Below are 18,002 nucleotides of genomic sequence, written 5' to 3' on the forward strand. Positions count from 1 at the left end.
GGAACACTGAGGCGAAGAACTCGTTGAGGAGTTCAGCCTTGTCCCCTCTGTCCGTCACCAATTGTTTCTGCCCATTTAGCAGAGGTCCTATTCCTCCCTGGGCCTTCCTTTTACTCCCTATATATCTAAAAAACAATTTCTTATTGTCTTTTAATATATCTAAAAAACAATTTCTTATTGCATGTACCCCCATATTTGTGCATGGGGTGGGGACAGGTGTAGACTGGTAGCTGTGTGCTTGGGGCTTCCTGCTTGTCGCAGGGCACTAAGGTGCCTGCTTCTTTAAGGGCAGAAACTGCCTAGAGAGAGGGCCCTAGGAGTCAGACAGGAACCCCGCAGGTGCAGGTTACTGTGGTAGCAGGCATAAGGCGGGAATTAGCCTGCACCTGCAGTGGGCCAGCTGACCGGAAGAGGCAGGGCCCTGGGCACATATAAACTCCAAGGCTGGGACTAGGGGGTTAGTTCTCTGTCAGCAGCCAAAGGGGAAGGAGCTCTTATATAGGAAACTAACCCGAGAGGCTTGACTGCCTGTTCTGCTTCTGGTATGATTAAAGGGCTCCAGGTACCCTGGCCTACAAGACACTTAGTGTTGGGGGGGTGGAGTTTGGCTTTTTTAAAGGGACAGAGTGCACCCTGAACCACTTGTTGTAGCCCAGGGGTTCATATTTTTGTTGCTATTTATAAACCGGTGAATCAGGCTGAGGCAATGGGGGAGGATGAGGCCTCATTAGGGGGCCCACTACAGTGTGGGGAACCCCAGCACCAGGAGTGCGATGACAAAGGGGCTGTGGAGAGCATAGTGCCAGTGTGGGCACAGAGACAGAGCTGTGGAGAGCGTCGTGATGACAAGAGGCTGAGCTATAGCAAGGAGCCCAGAGTGGCAATGTTTAAATACCATCTGTGAGAATTGGGGTGTGGTAAAGACGTGGTTTTGGAGCCATACATCCCCATATAACCCATAAGACTGAGAGTGTCCTGTGAGGCATCCATTTTGAGTGGGATCCAAAAAGGGGTCCAAAAACCCACAGGGTTCAGTGGGGTCCATCAGGACTGTGTCCAAGCACAAACTTGAAGACAGCCTCCCTATTTATTATAATTACCAACAAGACATGGCAGATGAGGAAAGAAGTGCCTGTTGGGCAAGATTGGCATGGTCATGGAGCCCTAGGTGTGTCATGTCCATCCCTGGGTACCCCATCCTGTGAAACTGCCCTGCTGCCCTCCCTGCTGGGGTTTATGTGACCCAGTAGGTGGGTGTAACAGGGCAGGGTCCTAGGGGTGGCCGTTAACTCCCCTAGCGCCCCCTACTGTGCCAATGTGATATAAAAAGCACACTCACAGTCTCTCTTGCCACGTCTTTGATGTTAATAATGTTTAAGGAGCCTGCCCTTAGTCCCCTCTGATAAGGTGCCCTGATGTCTCCCAGTCTGTGTTCAATCTTGGGTGATTCAGTGCACCCCAGCCTTATGGGCTATGCATGGCTCCAACTACCCCTGTACCACACCCCAAGCCTCTCAGATGTACCAGACGTTGTTTGGTCAATTCCACACTCTGTGCCCCACGGGCGCTCTCTGGCTTGTCTCGCAGCCTGTGCCCCCACGAGCACTCTCTGGCTTGTCTCCCTTTTGGGGCCTCTCACAACTGCCTGCACTGGGGCCTCTTGCATTGGGGGTCAGGTGGCCGTAGTCATGCCTGGTCCCCAAATCCCCTCCTTGGGTCTTAAATTTCCTGTGGGGCTCAGGCGGCCTCAGCCTTACCTGGCCCCCAATCCTCTACACCCCTTCTCAGGGCTGGGGTCAGTGCACCCCTGAATGTTGTGCCCTCTCTGGCACTGGGGTCTTCACGCTACTGTGGAGCCCCTATGAGGCCTCCTCCAAACCCCTAATAGCCTCACCCAGTCCTCTGGTCTAACAACAACAACAAACAGTAACACAAGCCCCCGGGCTATAACATAAAGCTAAACCGTATGGTCAGAACAACATTCAATCCCTACCGGGAAATACTACAACCCATGGCAGCAACCAGGGGATGCTCATGCAGACAGGCTATTCCTCTCTCTCTACACTGGCTGAGCTCCCCCTTCCTTGGCCACCAGAGGGGAACTGCCCTCCTGGCCTCATGCCTGGGCTTAAGAAGGGCTAAGCCCTGCCCCTTCCTGTTAGCTGGTTTTCACTGGTTGTCCTAGCAACCAGCACCTGTGCTGCCCTGGTGACTGGCAGCTGAGCCGCCCCCTTCTCACCACTAGGGATCTCTCCCGAGCCATTTCTGCTTTCTGGCACAGGGTACCTAAGTGCATTATGACAGTGGGATTCAGCACAGAAGGACAGAACAGGGTGGGGAGGCTTGGTACTGCCTCTGGAAGCCCCATGCTGCTATGGTGAAGTGCTCCCTGCCTGGCAATAGAGGCAGGTACAATTTGGTGCTAGATGGGCAGGGGGTGTCTTATTATGGCAGCATGGGGCTTGCACTGATGGCACTGAGTCTCCCTGCTATGCTCTGCCCTGCTGTGCTGTGCTGGGTCCTGTCCACTGGGCCACATAGGCTCCAGGGGGAGGGCATCAGGGTGGGGAGCCCCTACTTGAAGCCACCATCCTGTATCCATGCCCCACTCCCACATAGAGTCTGCTCCAGCAATACCACCCACGGGGGAGGGAGAGCTAGACTCTGGGCTCCAGGCTCTGCTCCACTGCAGCAACTTCACTTTCCACAGGCAGCAGCTGGGGCTCAGGCCCTGCTATGAGGGCAGGGGGCTGTAGAACTGAGTCACTGGGTTCATAGCCCTGGCAGCTGGGAGGCCTCTCAGGCAGGGTTAGGGTGAGGCAGGGGGCTGTGCGTGGGGAGTGAGGGGCACCATCAGGGCCCATGGGACTGTGGGTAGAGACTGAAGGGCACTGGCAGGGCCAGTAAGACCCTGTGGTGTAGTTAAAATTTAACCTTATCAAAAGAATGCAAGGCTTGTACTGCTATTGGTCAGTCTTAGGACAGTTGAAATAAAAAGAATCTGAGTGGCTAAGTTATCAGCACAGTTCAGAAGTTATAAATTGGCTGAAACATCCGGAAATCATTCAGAAGGAAGATACAGGTCTGTGAAAGGGATTAAATTAGCTGTTGACCTGGATCAGTGGGCCCATAGATCTCAAGGAGCCCAAGCACTGAATACCAGGGTCCTTCCCGGTACCTCTTGGACAGCGCTGATCGGGGACGTCTGACTTTGCTGAGCTTTGTGGAAAGAGAAACTTGTCATACATCAGGCTTCAGAAGGGACTACCAATAAGTTGCCAACACAAATTATTCTTGTCTGTCATTGTTTGTCCTGTTACTATGCATAGTTGTGTTTTTGTTAAGTCAATAAACCTTTTTTACCTTTCTATCCCCTGACCACACTCAATCAATCCCAAACTCTCTGCTGGTGGCTGGGACACATGGGGCTGGGGGCTAGCATGGGCTCCACCGGCTCTGGGGAACTGCTCTGCTCCCCAGCGCTGACACCATGTGCCTCCTCACTCCAAGGTGATGCAGGGAAGCAGAGCAGTTCCCTGTCCCCGTCCCTGTCTTGCCTTGGGGAGGAGCCACTGCTTGCCCTGCGTGAGGAGTGAGGAGCTTACCTTCAGTAAGTGTCCCATGCCAGCCCTGATGCATCCCTTTCAGTTGAATTAATTGATTGTATCCAGCCCATGGCTGCCCCACAGTACTCCACTGTGCTGCTCGGAGCAGCAGTTAGCATGGAAAAGGGTGGTGGTTGAACCTTGCATGCTCCCATCTGGATACTTACTTTGGGACACTTACCAGTGGCGCGCTCTTGGGCTGAAACAGCATGCTCATGGACTCCTTAGAGGGAACATTGCTGGTAGGGCTGGGGTCTATGGATTGGGAGTGAAGGGCAGCAGCAGGGGTTGGGGGGGTCTGGCTTGGGAGTAAGGGGCAACACAATGGGCAGGGCACTGGCATATCACTGCCCCCCCATAATCGTATAACCCCTCCCCACTACATGTGACAGGCCTCTTTTTTTTGTTTGGAATCAATATAATACTGTGTTTCATTTTAATTGTGGAAAAAACACGGATTTGGGATATTTTAATCAGAGAACTTGCAGGGGTTTTTAAAATCAGAGAATTTGTGGTTTTAAAATGGAGAAAACCAGGATCCCTGCTGATGAGAAATATTCTGAAAAATGGGGGAAGAACAGAGTGAAACGTTGGTCCACTAATATATACAAGTAGAACCTCATAAATCTGGGTTTTAAAAATCCAGCACGCTCTGCTATCTGGCAATTTGGTGGGTGATCCCGGAGTAGTAGCGGCTCATCCCAGAGCCATGGCCAGATGTGGAGTGGTCACATGCAAGCGTCTCTCTCTGCGTCCGGCTGGCTAGACAGTGACCAGCCACTGCTACCCCCCCTTCACATGCTTAACTTACATTTCAGAAATCACTTTCAAATATGGGGCAGGTGCTGGGTCCAAAGCATACCGGCTTTATCTGTGTGTGTGTATGATATATAAAACACACCTCTCTCACAAAGAAAGGCCTCAGGTATAGAGGTGCTGGCCTCAAGGAGATAAGGAAAACCATGTAGAGAGGATCAATTCAAGGACAGAAGAGCAGAAGAAAGATTAAAGGAAAAAGCAGAAAACGTGAACTACGTTTTCCAAATATGTAGCAAGGCCTTATATTCAGTGGTGTTCTCAAATCAAAAGGGGGTAACTGGACAAAAAAGGCTTGTGAGGGAATAAGTATTGGTCATCTGAGAATGCAGAACAGACATTGAAATAACTGCCAAGAGGGAGAGGTTACTGGCAAGAGCAGAGGCTAAGGACCTGGGCAAGGCCCATTCTGTAGCCTAATGGTAAGGGAACGTTGATAGGAAACAGGAGACAAAGGCTCAATCCCTGTCTTTAGTGGGACCTTGAACCTGGGTGTCCCGATTTCTGGGCAAGTGCCCTAAACACTAGGCCACTGGATTCTTCTTTCTAGGACCCACAAGTCATGATTTTACACAAGTAAAATTTTGGGACTAACCCTCATTTAAGTGACTTACACTCATTTGTTCTTGTGTTAACGTTGCCCCTTGGCTTAAATAGATCCATTTTCCCTGATATTTACTCCCAAATGTACAGATAAGGAGCAATCATACCTCTCAGTCTTCATTTTGCCAGGCTAGACGTATCGGGCACCTATACACATACATTGAGGCTGCTCTAATGTACTGTAATTATACATCAGAGGAGACTTGATTAATCAAGTTTGCTGACGCACGATAATTACTGAACTCCAGCAGACTTCAGCATCATGTGTATCAGCATCCCCACACACAATAATGGGGGCGGCAGCACTTTAACTAAAGCTCATTTGATAAGCTTTAGTTCAGTAAATTTATTGAATGAGCTTTAGTTAAAGCACCCCCACCCCCACTTTTAAGTGTGGGGACACTGATACCACGTGCTCTAGGTGCTTTAATTAAAGCCCCCTCCCCCCACTTCCCAGAGCACATGTATAAATGTCCATCAAGTTGTTTCCATGTCCTCATTTAGGATAAACTTTCCAGTCCTCCAACCCTCTTCTGGTATGAATGAATCCGTCTCTGAACTGTACAGTATATTCTAATGAGCCTACACCACTGTCTTACACAAAAAAGTCGATACTTACTGTAAGTCATTCACATGTGGATACTACAATGTATTTTCATAAGTTTTACAAGTTCAGAAAAAAGGGCAGAATATATACATCCTTGGCTTATTAAAAAACCCAGAACTGTTTAATGAGCTAACATTATCTGCTCTATAATCTTAATATATATGTCTTTATCCTGCCCCACGTGGGAGTGATCAAGTCTAAGCTTGATTGTATTACTGATTAATACTTGCCATGAGTCTTTTCACTGTTTAAAAACCTGCCATCTTTTAAAGAGAAAAGAACTCTATGAAAAAATAAAAACCACAGAATCCTTTTCATTTATTTGTGCTGAAATGATTACAAAAGCTCCAACAGCCAGATGATACCATGCTTTTCCCAAGGAGAAAGGCTTCCTGTTACACACAGGAAAAGGCTCATATTCTACTTATGTTTCTTTCTTTATCTTTGAAAAGCCAACTAAATTTGTTCCATTTCATCCGGAGCTCCACCGCACGGAGAGAAAAGAAAAGAATCGCACACCAAAAACTAAGGGTAAGTCCTGCAGCCAACCCATTTGTTGTTTCTTAGGTCTTATTTCAATTTAATTTGGCATTTGTTGGTGTTTACAGATTATACAGTAACACAGGTGCCTTAAGATACACGTTGTTTACCAAATTTTAGTCAGATCAAATACTCTTATTTTAAGGTGCATCTTTAGGAAGTTACCAGTCTCTACTGAAATTTTTAAGGTGTAAGACGGCACTTTATACTTAGAGGGTTATTTTGTGATTAGGATGAGATTAGCAATTTTCAAAAATTAACATTTCAGCTATGTTGTTTGTAATAATATGGAATAAAATCCTACTTAAATTGTAGGGGAAAGTATTTCACTCAGACTTCCAGGCTAAATCTGAAATTGCTTAACTTGAGAAATTAATTACATGAGCTGCATTATTTCTTGAGCATGTGGCTCCATCAAATATTTGGAAATAGAGCTAATAAAATGCGAGATCTCTTAGGATGCCTGTGTGTGCTCTTTATTTTGTAAGTGTTTCACCACACACTGCAGGAGTTTTGTTTGGACAATTTTAGACTTTCCAAACTACTTCAAAATAAGGATAAACTTCTATTTAACAAAATCCAGATGGCTGCAATATTGCATTTATGAAATCTGTTCCACTCAAGATTTAAAAACTCCAGAGCTGTCAGTGTTTTCTCATCATTATTAAAAATTCACTGGAAATGCAGCCTAAAGCCATGTGCTTCAATTTGTTGATTTTGCTATATAAGAAGGGACATTTTCTCAGCTATGCTTGTGGTTGCAGCTATGTTTTGACCTCTCACTGACATAAATAGTAATAAAACCAAGGATTTTATGCAGACAACAGGACGAGTATTTTACTATCCCATTTCAGAAGGGCTGATTTCTAAAGCAGGTTTGACATACCATGACGGACACTTTTCAGTAGACAAATTTTAATTGTTTTGCCCATTTAAAAAAATGGAAGGGGAATAAAACATGGTGCTATTCTATCCATATCTAGACACATGCAGAATGCCTAAAACATCATTTCATATTCAAAGAGTAAAGGCTTGACCAAAATTGAATCCCTTGATATTTAAAAAGAAATTCACACATCCCCTGAACTTTGAAGCAAATAATTGTCAAAAGTAAATCTAACCAAATAGGCATTTTGCCAACCTTAGCCTTTATTAAAATTTCCTGCAAGAAAACCATGTCATCTTTTTTGTTTGTTTAGTTTTTTTAAGCCTTTCTTTTGAAATATTTTCTCACTGGAGTTTAGTCTAGTCACTTTTAAGATATTATCACAGAAGAGCTTTCTGTCCAAACTCCATACTGACATCTACAGAATACAAATTCTAGATTACTTCTTTGTAAAAGCCACTCTGCCATTAAACGTTACAGATAAAAATTATTTAATAGGTCTCCTCTATCTGCTTGTGAGCTTCAGTGCTTTGACCAGTCTAATTTTTCAATCACTCTTATGAAAGCCTTCCAACTTCTTCTGTCTGCAAGAAAACCTCCATAATTCAGGCATTCTCATTTTCTTTTAGCTAAGAGGCACATTGCTTGCAGTACATTGTAACAAAAGCCCATACTTTTAAACTATATGCCACACCCACAGTATACATCCTGGGTACTACACAAATCAGAATTATTTTCTTTAAAATGTGCCGTTAAATGGTGTATTAAAAAGAAAAACTATTAATTACGGGGTAAACTATTGTTATAACAAAAGATGGTGCCAAGCTCCAAATTTGGACCTGTAGTCCCCTAGTAGCACAAGGGAAATTGGCCTGAATTTCCAATTTAGTCCCAAGCTTGGCCATGCTTAAAACAATACTGGAGGGGATAGGGTAGGGGAAAGAGGTATCTGAAGGATGGAAACATTATCAGGAGTTTTGAAGTGAGCATGGGTGGGTTAGATGATGAGAAGCAGTTCCACAAAACTGAGTTTGTTAGAGCAAATGAATGATTTACCTGTCATCCTAAGACATGGGAGTAGAGTTGGAAGCAGTATCAGAGCACATAAGCATAACTTATAGATCTTTATTGTAGGTTGTTATCCATGCTCTTTAACTTCTAAAAGTTTAAAGTGTGAAATGAATAAGTTAAGAAAAGACTCTAATCTACACTCCTTTGATTTTCTTACAGATTGTTTTGATATGATAGATTATGAACGTTTTCTAATGTCTAAATGAGATGTAGCTAAAAATCTCTGAAGGGTACATGATTAGAAAACATTTTAAACTGTTCAGCATGGCTGAAATCTCGTGAGCTCAAATATCCAAAATCTCATTTCAGAACCGAATTTAAATGTTTCAATATTCTAAATATGAGTAAGCCTGGAACCAGAATCAAAAGCCTTTGTTTTACATTATCTGAGATCTAATTTCGACCTTCTTGAGCTACTTCAATAAAAGAGCTTTGGAAGTATTATTTTATATTATAATGGAGTGAAATGATAAACATTGTAGTTGTGGTATTTTCACAAATACATTTGCATTAGCCAGTGTCAGGGAGAACAGCATTATGTGAACTAGAGAGGGAAAAGAAACTCTGCCAGGATAGTCCACTTCCACTGAAACAGGAGGTAACACTGGAAACAATGTTACATTATAGCTTGACCTTCAGAATTGTAACTACCAATACATGATTTTTATTAAATGATGTTGTCTTTTCTGTAGTTAAAACATGATCAAGATGGAGTTCCCTACTGCTGCAGGAGTTGCTGTCTTACTACTGGTTAGCACAGTCCAAGCTGAAGTCTGCCCTCCTCCTTGCATATGCAAGTCACCCAAAGGACTGAAGATCCAGCTAATTGACTGCAGCTCAAGGGGACTAAAGGAAGTGCCTGCCCTGCCTGCTAGCACCAGGCAACTTTATCTACAGAATAACAGCTTGACCACTGTTCCTAATGGTGTATTTGACAGCTTAGTCAGCCTGGAAGAAGTGAACATACTCAACAATCCCTGGAATTGTGACTGCCACATTCTATATCTCAAACTCTGGTTGGAAGACTTCAAGTCTTCTCTCACTAACCTCAGCTGTGCAAGCCCAGCTTCCATTAAGGGAAAGCCTTTGAGCCAGTTAAGTGGGAATGAGCTAGATGGCTGTAGGACACTTTTCCCAATCAAATGCCTTGAGTTCTTTTGGCGGGATCTTGTTTTGATCATCTTTGCAATAATTGCACTTATTTTAATGGCATATGACCTGAAGCACTTCAGAAAGCTAGCCGTCAAGTTACCGTGAGCCAGAATGAGTCTTTTGGCCTACTGCTACAGAAGCGGAGCCTAGAGAACTACAAATCACAATGAGATGTCATAATCACTAATAGCTCTCTTCACTAGAATAGCAAGCTTCCCTGTCACAAAGGATGCAATTGCACAGGAAGTACAAGTTCAGAATTAAGGCCATTAGGGATAGATCCCACGCTGGAAAGCTTGGATCCTCACATATCTCTTTCCCCAGAATTCAGGTATAAGAGCTTGATTTGAACCTATCTTTAAACTGCATTTAATGTACTTATTAGCAAGTCACAGTAAATTGATTTTAATCCTATGTTATCTACATGCTTATTGAAAGCAGCTTGTTTTAGGAAGTTTTATTTAACTTTAAACTGTGATTCTAAAATACTTAATTTCACATTTTTGCCATTAGAGTCTCAGCTCTTCTCACAGACATTTTTACAATATAATGCTAACTAACTAGTTTTTGCTAACATATGGATACAGATGTAGTATACAGATTACTGTATATCAAAAATACTAACATGTCAACCCTAACTCTGACTCTGTACCCCTATGGTGATATACAGTCATATTGGGTAGGGGCACACTTGCAGAGGCACATTCAGCCATCTTGTCAGTATAAGCAAGTGTTCCACAGGTAGCAGAACCAATGACACTTTTTATATCAGCCTCTGAATTTACCATTTAATGGACATGTTTTTAAGATCACTGGAAATGAATGCATACTCTGTTTGAGCAACTGTAACTGTAACCACTCTTGAATCTCCTAGACTCAGAGAGTAAATAACAAAAAATCTAATCCAGCATGATAAAAAATAAAATAAAAATGTTTTTAGCTTGTTCATCTATGCCTACATCTGTGGTGTAATTCCATAGATTTTTGGTAAATACCGGTAAATTTTGCAGTCCTTTTTTGCCAGTTTTTAAACTTATATTTGGCAGGAATTTTGCAGAAAACCTGAAAGGAGAAAATACATGTAATAAAATTCCCTCTCTCTCTTTGTTGAGCAAAACTCACTTATGCAGAAAAATTAAAGTGGTCCCCTGGCCATGACGCTTTGGGTGCCTGTACAAGAACGTGGTGGTTGCTCTGATGTGCTGTAATTACAGCATGTTGGAGCAGTCTCGATTAACTGAGTCTGCTGGAGCATGCCAATTACCACGCTCTAAGGAGCCACCTGCATCTTGCATATCAGTCTCTCTGCACTTGAAAATGGTGGCAGGGACATTTGAACAAACTTCAGTTCAAATACCCGTCACCATTTTCAAGCACAGGGATGCTGATACACAAGATGCTTCAGCGTTTTAGTTACAGCGGCTCCGAGAGCAGCTCTAATTAAAGTGCCCACCCTTTTCCCCGAGCATGTGTAGAAGTGCCCTTTATGTTGGAATCCTCTCACATCTGTCAGGGAAGGCTGGGTCATTACTTTGGTGAGAGAAGAACTGCTAGAAGTAGTACTGTGGAAATGGTACTGTGGAATATGGCACATTGAACAGATTTCCTAATAATTCAGAACTTAAGAATGAGGGAGCACTTTGTTAGGGCATGCATGTAATGTTCACTCAAGAATTGATGGCCCTCTTTGAAAAAGCTGGAGACTGCTCACAGGTACCTCTGCAAACTCCTTGTTAATGTATCTAAGTTTCCATCTATATGTTATACTTAACACATGATTAACCAATTAATTACAGCTTAAGGTGTTACCTGTCACACATTTAGATCAATTAATGGAGTGATAAAAGGAGGAATAAGTCACAAAGTTATTCCAAAAAACTGATGTGTCTGCATGTCCATATTAAAGTGATGCAATAAACTCTGCTGCTTATCACAGCATGTTGAGCTGGGTTGGAGCAGCTCCAGCTAGCAAGGGGGCCCAAGGGGTCAGTCTGCCAGCCAAGGGCTGCTCCCCACTGGCTCATCCTGCTGCAAAAGGGCTGTCTGGAACATGAGGTTGTTTCAGTGTGGGACTAGCCAGCAGGCAGCACCTTGTGCCCCAGCCAGCCAGGGCAGCATCTACATGTATACTGCTGCCAAGTGTTTTAGTCCACAGCATAATAGTACTTGTAAAGAAATACAAGTACTATCCCACTGCAGAGTAAATTAATTTATTCCAGACTAATAGGTGCACATGTTTAGATGCACAATGTTTACTGTGCTAATAAATCTCATGTAGACATGCCTAATGTGTAGTAACTTTGTAGCTCCTTACTAACATGCATGAACGTGTGGCTGGGAGCCCCATCAACTGATCAGGCTCTCAGCTGGGGTCCCATATACACCCCAGAGAGTGAGAGCTCACAGCTGACAGGGTTGCCAGCTGCAGGGATGCCCCAGGCACCTCCATGGCTGGGAGACCACATCAACTGCGATCTGCCAGCCATGGGGCTGCCTAGTACACTCGACAGCTGGGAGCTCCATTATGTGTGGAGTGTCCCAGCCATGAAAGTTTCTACTTGTTGGTGCAGAGTAGCCAATTATGATCCTGGGCTCCTCCTGTACTAGCAAAAAGTCATGACAGGATCTAGTTCTAGCCGTGCTCCATCACTCCCAGAAACAGAGATTGGCTCTACAGCCACTACCAGATAAAGAAACAGACACTAGATATAGGAGTTACTGACAGTGGTCTTCATGAGGTGCTGGCAATTCAATGGTAAAGGAAGGTGTCAGTATCCCAAGCCTGGCACATGGTCTTAGACTGAAGGAAAGGGTTGCTATGGTTCATGTGAAAACCACTCTGAAATTAGACTGATAAAATTTGAGCACTTTAGCTCAATTAAGAACCCTAAATTACTGAATAAAAATTAGATGCATTATGCCTACCAGATAGTCCATTTTGGAAGCCTCTCCTCTGCCAAATAAACCTTGGTTTGGATGGCTAAAGAATATCTATATTCTCCTCCAGACAAATGTACTGAAAATCACTTATCCAATATTTCCCTGGTATTTAAAACAAAACATACGTTTAGGAATTAAAGATAGCAGCATGCAGACAGATATGCTGGCAGTGAGATTTGCAAACTTCCCCTTTTATAAAACACTCCTTTGGCCCAGGTGCAAAATGACAAACAATGAGAGGGCATTACTAGATTGAGATTCCCTTTAATGAGATTTGCAATCACCATGGGCAGGTCATGTTGGACTCCATATTCAGACAGATTATGCTTTTGTAGAAAGATAGTGATCGGTGACTTAAATAATTATCTGTGGTCTCATATGTTTTTGAAGAAATGAGAGGGAAATTAATATCTTCATTAATGGGAAATATTAAATAGTAGGGTGATGAAGAAAAACAAATCTGGATTCTTTTTGTCCTATACACCTTAGGTATAGGTGCTGTTTGAACCAAAAATAAGGGCCCAAATCAAAATCAAATAGAATTTTCCTCTTTTATTTTATCATTCATGACTTCATTTTACATTTTCTTTAATATCATCATACATCACGTTCTGTTTTAATTTTGTGTAAACTAGTACAATGGATAATCCTATTATATACTTTTAGTAAAATTACAATTTATATAAATACTGTTTTATAATATCATTTTATTGTTTTTATTGTACTGTTTTGGCAAAAGCTTTAAATAAACTTCTACTTCTGAAGGAAAGGCCAGCAAGTTTTAATCAGTCATTTGAAAGAAAACACAAAATCACAAATAAAAAAGTTTGCAACTCACACTGATTGAGGGAGCATTAAATAGCTGAGAAAACAGGTCACTGATGCACTGCAAACTGCTCTGTTTGATAGAATGGGCTAAAGAATATTACATATAGGGTCATATCTCTAGGAAGAAAGTAAGTGATACTTTACAGGAAGCAGTGCTTCTGAAGAGGACTTTGGGGTCATAGCGAATAATCAGCCAAACATGACTCCCAGTGTCATTCTGTGACTGAAAGAAATGATGAGATCAAGGAAGGGGGAGCACCAAGCTGATAGCCCCTGGAAGCCTGCATGCAGTTCTGGTGTCCACAGTTCATTATGTCTGAGCCCTCTCCAGTTCTTCAACAGAACCATGAAAATGATTAAAGTGCTGGAAAACATGCCTTATAGGAACTCAATGGATATAGCCCCCCCAAAAGAAAAAATTTAGGGGTGACTATCACTAATTAATATTAGATAACTGCACTGTTCCAGCTCCAAGGAGAAAATTCCCTTAGTGGTGACCAAAGTATATCTATATCCTTTACTAGCCCTGCAGTGATGTTGCTTGACTTAAAAAGGCTTTAATGTTATCAGGTGAGAGACCAGGACTAAATTCTGTCCTTACATCCATGCCTGATTTCCATGAGAGTTATGCATGCAAGATAAGCATTTTTTGGCATTGTTAAATTTTGCATGCAATACACGACCTCGTATAGGACAAGACAATTGGCAAGAAACATGGCAATATTATGATTTGTGCTGCATTGTAACTTATGACTGCTTTTTCTCCACTAAGCTTTTACATTTTTGAAAACTAACTGCCATTTTGTGAGGCAGTGTTAATACAATATATAAGAGAAGTGCACTTTCCCATTATATTTTTTTCTCATTTCCTCTAATCTGAATTTAAGCATTCAGACTAAGTGCAGATGGCTGCCTTTGTGCATGAGATGACAAATAAATGTTGTTGTACTGGCTGTAAAAATGGGTCACATTCTGCTCTGTGAAACCCTACTGAAATCAAATGAATAGAAGAAAAAACAGTATATGGCAAACAACGTAGGAAAATACTACATTTAACATGTGAGTAACAAAGCAGGATGTTGCACTACATTCAGGTATACATAGATATATACATGGAAGTTTTCTGATTATTATCGACATGTTAAAATGTTTGTTCTGAATAGGGAGCATAGTAGACAGAAAAACCTGTCAGAAGTCTATCAAGCATACAGAAGTATTGCTTTGGGATGAGGCACTTCCTGGCTTCTGGTATTCCGAGCCCAAGAATAAATATAGACAGGCAGTGTGGAGGGGAAGGGAAAACCAATTCCACAGCAGCACTTTCCATTCCATGAAACAGAGTTCTGTTTATCATTTCTGAACCACTTGGCTTTTATCTGAAGACACTGAAAAGGAGGCAGCTGAAACATTAGCTAGAGCCTATAAAGCGGTGTTCAAAGTGCTTATCTGGTTTGGCCAACATGGTTTATTTAAATGCTACTATTGCTTACAGCACGTCATGAAATGAAAACAGGAAAATACCATGTCTGGCACGTAAAATACAACATGCAGGCAGAGTTCCCAAAGCAGTTTGCAAGAGAGGCAGAAAACCCCACACTTTCCTACTCTGCCATCTCACGCTGTCAAGAATGCAAAGTAATGAATGTACTTTTCTTCACATCTGTTGGACTTATGGTAAGTTTTGTAATTTTTTAAAGGAATTTATGCATTCTTTTGTAACAGATGCTTAGTGAACATATACTTATCCTGTATTTAAATAACAATGGAAGTAAACTACAGGCACTATGGGAGGAGTTCAAAGATAAACATGTAATCCATTCTATAGGTAACAAGAAAGCCATGATCTTGCAAACCTTTTACATGTTTAGTTCTATCAAAAGCCAGTGGTAGCAATGTATATGGGGGGACAGAAGGCCTGGGCTAGATTTCAATAACTGCTGTATTAAGTAGACTATTTTACATTTACAGGGTGCTGTCCCTTCCAGATTCCAAAAGCAGTGACTGCCACACTGTAGCAAGGTTCGGACAAGTTAATTGTTTCATAGACAAAGTTGTCGAAAAGGAACACAGAAAAACTGCTATTGTTAGCATGGATGGCAGCAAGCAACTAATACATAGTATGGTACACAAAATGACCCATTACAAGAACAGTCATATTTAATAGACTCAATAAAATTCAGTGCTTCCACATCTCAGTGAATGCAACAGGCTTGGACCACAAATTAAACAAAATTTTATTTTCTACCTCCACAGGCAAGGAATAATTACAGACAATTGTTTATCATATATTAACCTAAGATGCTGGTTCATATTCATAAGATATGTTCATGATAAGAAAGACTTAATTAAATAAGGAAAAGACAAAAATCTTCAGTCATTGAAGATTTTACTATGAAGTATAATTTGTACAAGTCTCAGTTAAAAAGATTTGAGTTTTGATTTTCGATTTAACAGGAAAAATAGCATTATACAATATAAAAGAATAAAAATAAAATAAAATCAATTGTTCATAAGAAATATTTGTGATAATACAATAAGGTGAGAGTATATTTATGGAACAGACCATTTCAATTCTGTAGTGGAAAATATTTTTAGGCTTCACTTGCATGGAAATATCTGGTTAACCACATGGAAAAAAATTTTTAAAAAAGCAGCTAAGCCTCTCTTCTCTTAAATAACTGACACATTTTAAAGCTTCATATGCTATAGCACACTGAATAATTCAACATGAATAACTTTAATTTACCTTAATATATTCATTCAGGATATAACATAATTAGGTCTTATTAAAGATCCTTTTTAAAATTTCATTCATAGTAAGGTTTTGTTGGTTCTTTTGCTATTTGTGACTGATAAAGCTACAGTATTATCTGGAAAAGAGCTACTGACTTTAATGCAGCTAAACAAAAAAGAAAGAAAAAGTGAAATCTGAGAAGTTAAGTCACTTGTTAAAGATTCTGTCCTCAGAAAGCACCTGGCACCAAAGCTGCTCCACAGGCCTTATCCAAAATATGCTAAAGTCAGAGTAGCTTTTCCTTTGTACTGAACATGTAAAATCCATTCAAATCTTTTCATTTGAAATGTTATATGAGTAAATTGTTCTCTCTTTAACAGGTTTCACCCCTTTTGATCTGCAAGTTTCATCAGTTCCCCCACTCTTGCATTCTCAAATACAAAGTGACTCAGGCCCACGACAACCATTTTGATAAGTCTGCATTTCACCTATCAGAGGTCAGTTTTTCTGATATTAGGTTTTTGCTGCTCTTTCAATAACAAGATGCACCATAGGAAATCGTTTTCAAACACATGTCTACATGTTGTCCTATACAGTATTTCCTTTTGGAAGTACTAAAGCATGGCACAGTAACTGCCAGTACTGTGCCGTGCACATAGCATGCAGTTAGTTTTAGCTGCTACATCACTGTAGCGTGTTGTATGTATGGGTAATGGGCAAGTCATGTATCAGACGACCATGTAGGGTATGGACACATGTACATTTGAAGTCATTTCAAAAGGGGACAGGAGATTTGTTTCAACCAGTGAAACAACTCCACTTTCAACCTTGCTTTATTGAGAATTAAACTTGAAGCAGATCAGCAACTTTCCCTTTGAAATGACTCCAAATGTACACATGTCCATAGAAGCATCATCAGAAACTCAGGATCTTTCAAATAGAAAACAAATACAAGCAAAAAACTATGATGTGCCACTGAAAAAGAACAGGTGAAACCGTTAATGCTTTATTCAAGGTCAGACAAAGGTAACAGCAGAACCTGGAATATAACCCACAAATACTCATTGCAGACTGAATCCTGGAGAGAGCAACAAGCCTTTCCCATTTTAAAGATCAAATTCCTTAAAATACAGTTTTCCAAAATTCACGTTATGGATTTTTCACAGCTGTGTTATTAAAGAAAAAATACTAGTAAATTGCTGGAGGCAATGATTTTTATGGGTGATACTTTTTATTGGACCAACTGTTAGACAAGCTTGTTGCAGCAGTTGGTCCATGCAGCTGTTCCAATAAAAGATTCATAGATGTTAGGGGCTGGAAGGGACCTCACAAGATCATTAGATCCAGCCCCCCTGCACTTGGGCAGGAATATATCACCCACAAAGATATATCACCTACAAAAATCCTTGCTTCTCGCATAATTCTTGAACCACCACAGCTACATCTATCCAACACTACTGATAAATTGGTATAATTCTATCATGGTTGTGTAATACATGGTTGTGTAAATGGATTTCAGTCTTGCTTGAATTTCACTACCAACACCTCCATAACATATCTGTGTGTGTTAAATAGAGTACTTTATCACGTAATATGAATGCCAGAGAACTTGCCTTGGGTTTGACTTGGAAGGGCAACCACTTAAAGCAGCATTTCCTAATCTTGGGGTTGCAACCCCATTTGGGGTCACAATGATAAAAAATGGGGTCACACACTCCCAGGGAGGGAGGCATGGGGTACATGTGCCCTCCAGATTTGTGCATGGGGCATGGGTGGATGTGGGCTGCCCACTATGGGCACATGGCTCCCTGCCCTGCTGCCCTCTACCCAGGGCCTCTGAGACAGAGCTGGGAAGGGAGGGGAGGCTCAGTGGCACCACTGGGAGCCTCATGCACTGCCATAATGAGGTGTCCCTGCCCACCCAGCAGCAGTAAGCAGCACAACTCTGCACCACCACTGCTGCTGCTGCCAGGTGATCAGGGGGTGCCTTGCCATTCCAGTGCAGCCAGTGTGCAACATCTTCCCCATATTCAAAAAAGGCAGGAGGGAGGACCCAGGAAACTATAGGTCGGTTAGTCTTACCTCAATCCTAGGCAAGTTGTTCGAAAAAATTATGCTGGCACACATCCAGGAGGGGCCAGCAGGGGACTGCATGCTTAGAGGCAACCAGCATGGGTTCATCAGTGGCAGGTCCTGTCAGACCAACCTGGTGGCCTTTTA

The 18,002-nt window shown here is 42.0% G+C and overlaps 2 long non-coding RNA genes across 2 annotated transcripts in view; one reads left to right on the forward strand and one right to left on the reverse strand.

Annotated features, from left to right (window-relative positions):
• The window catches only part of LOC109311463, an 11,796-nt gene extending 8,791 nt beyond the window's left edge, over positions 1-3,005 (reverse strand). The window contains exon 1 of the long non-coding RNA XR_002101512.1: positions 2,911-3,005. This is a non-coding gene — a long non-coding RNA (uncharacterized LOC109311463). The remainder of the gene's footprint in view (positions 1-2,910) is intronic.
• Positions 3,006-6,080: 3,075 nt separating this feature from the next.
• LOC109311359 lies at positions 6,081-13,086 on the forward strand. Its single transcript, XR_002101489.1, has 2 exons — positions 6,081-6,162; positions 8,821-13,086. It is a non-coding gene; the product is annotated as an uncharacterized LOC109311359 (long non-coding RNA).
• Positions 13,087-18,002: the final 4,916 nt, after the last annotated feature.

The sequence above is a fragment of the Crocodylus porosus genome, unplaced genomic scaffold (assembly GCF_001723895.1).
Source record: "Crocodylus porosus isolate Cpor-Errol unplaced genomic scaffold, CroPor_comp1, whole genome shotgun sequence".
NCBI lineage: Eukaryota > Metazoa > Chordata > Crocodylia > Crocodylidae > Crocodylus > Crocodylus porosus.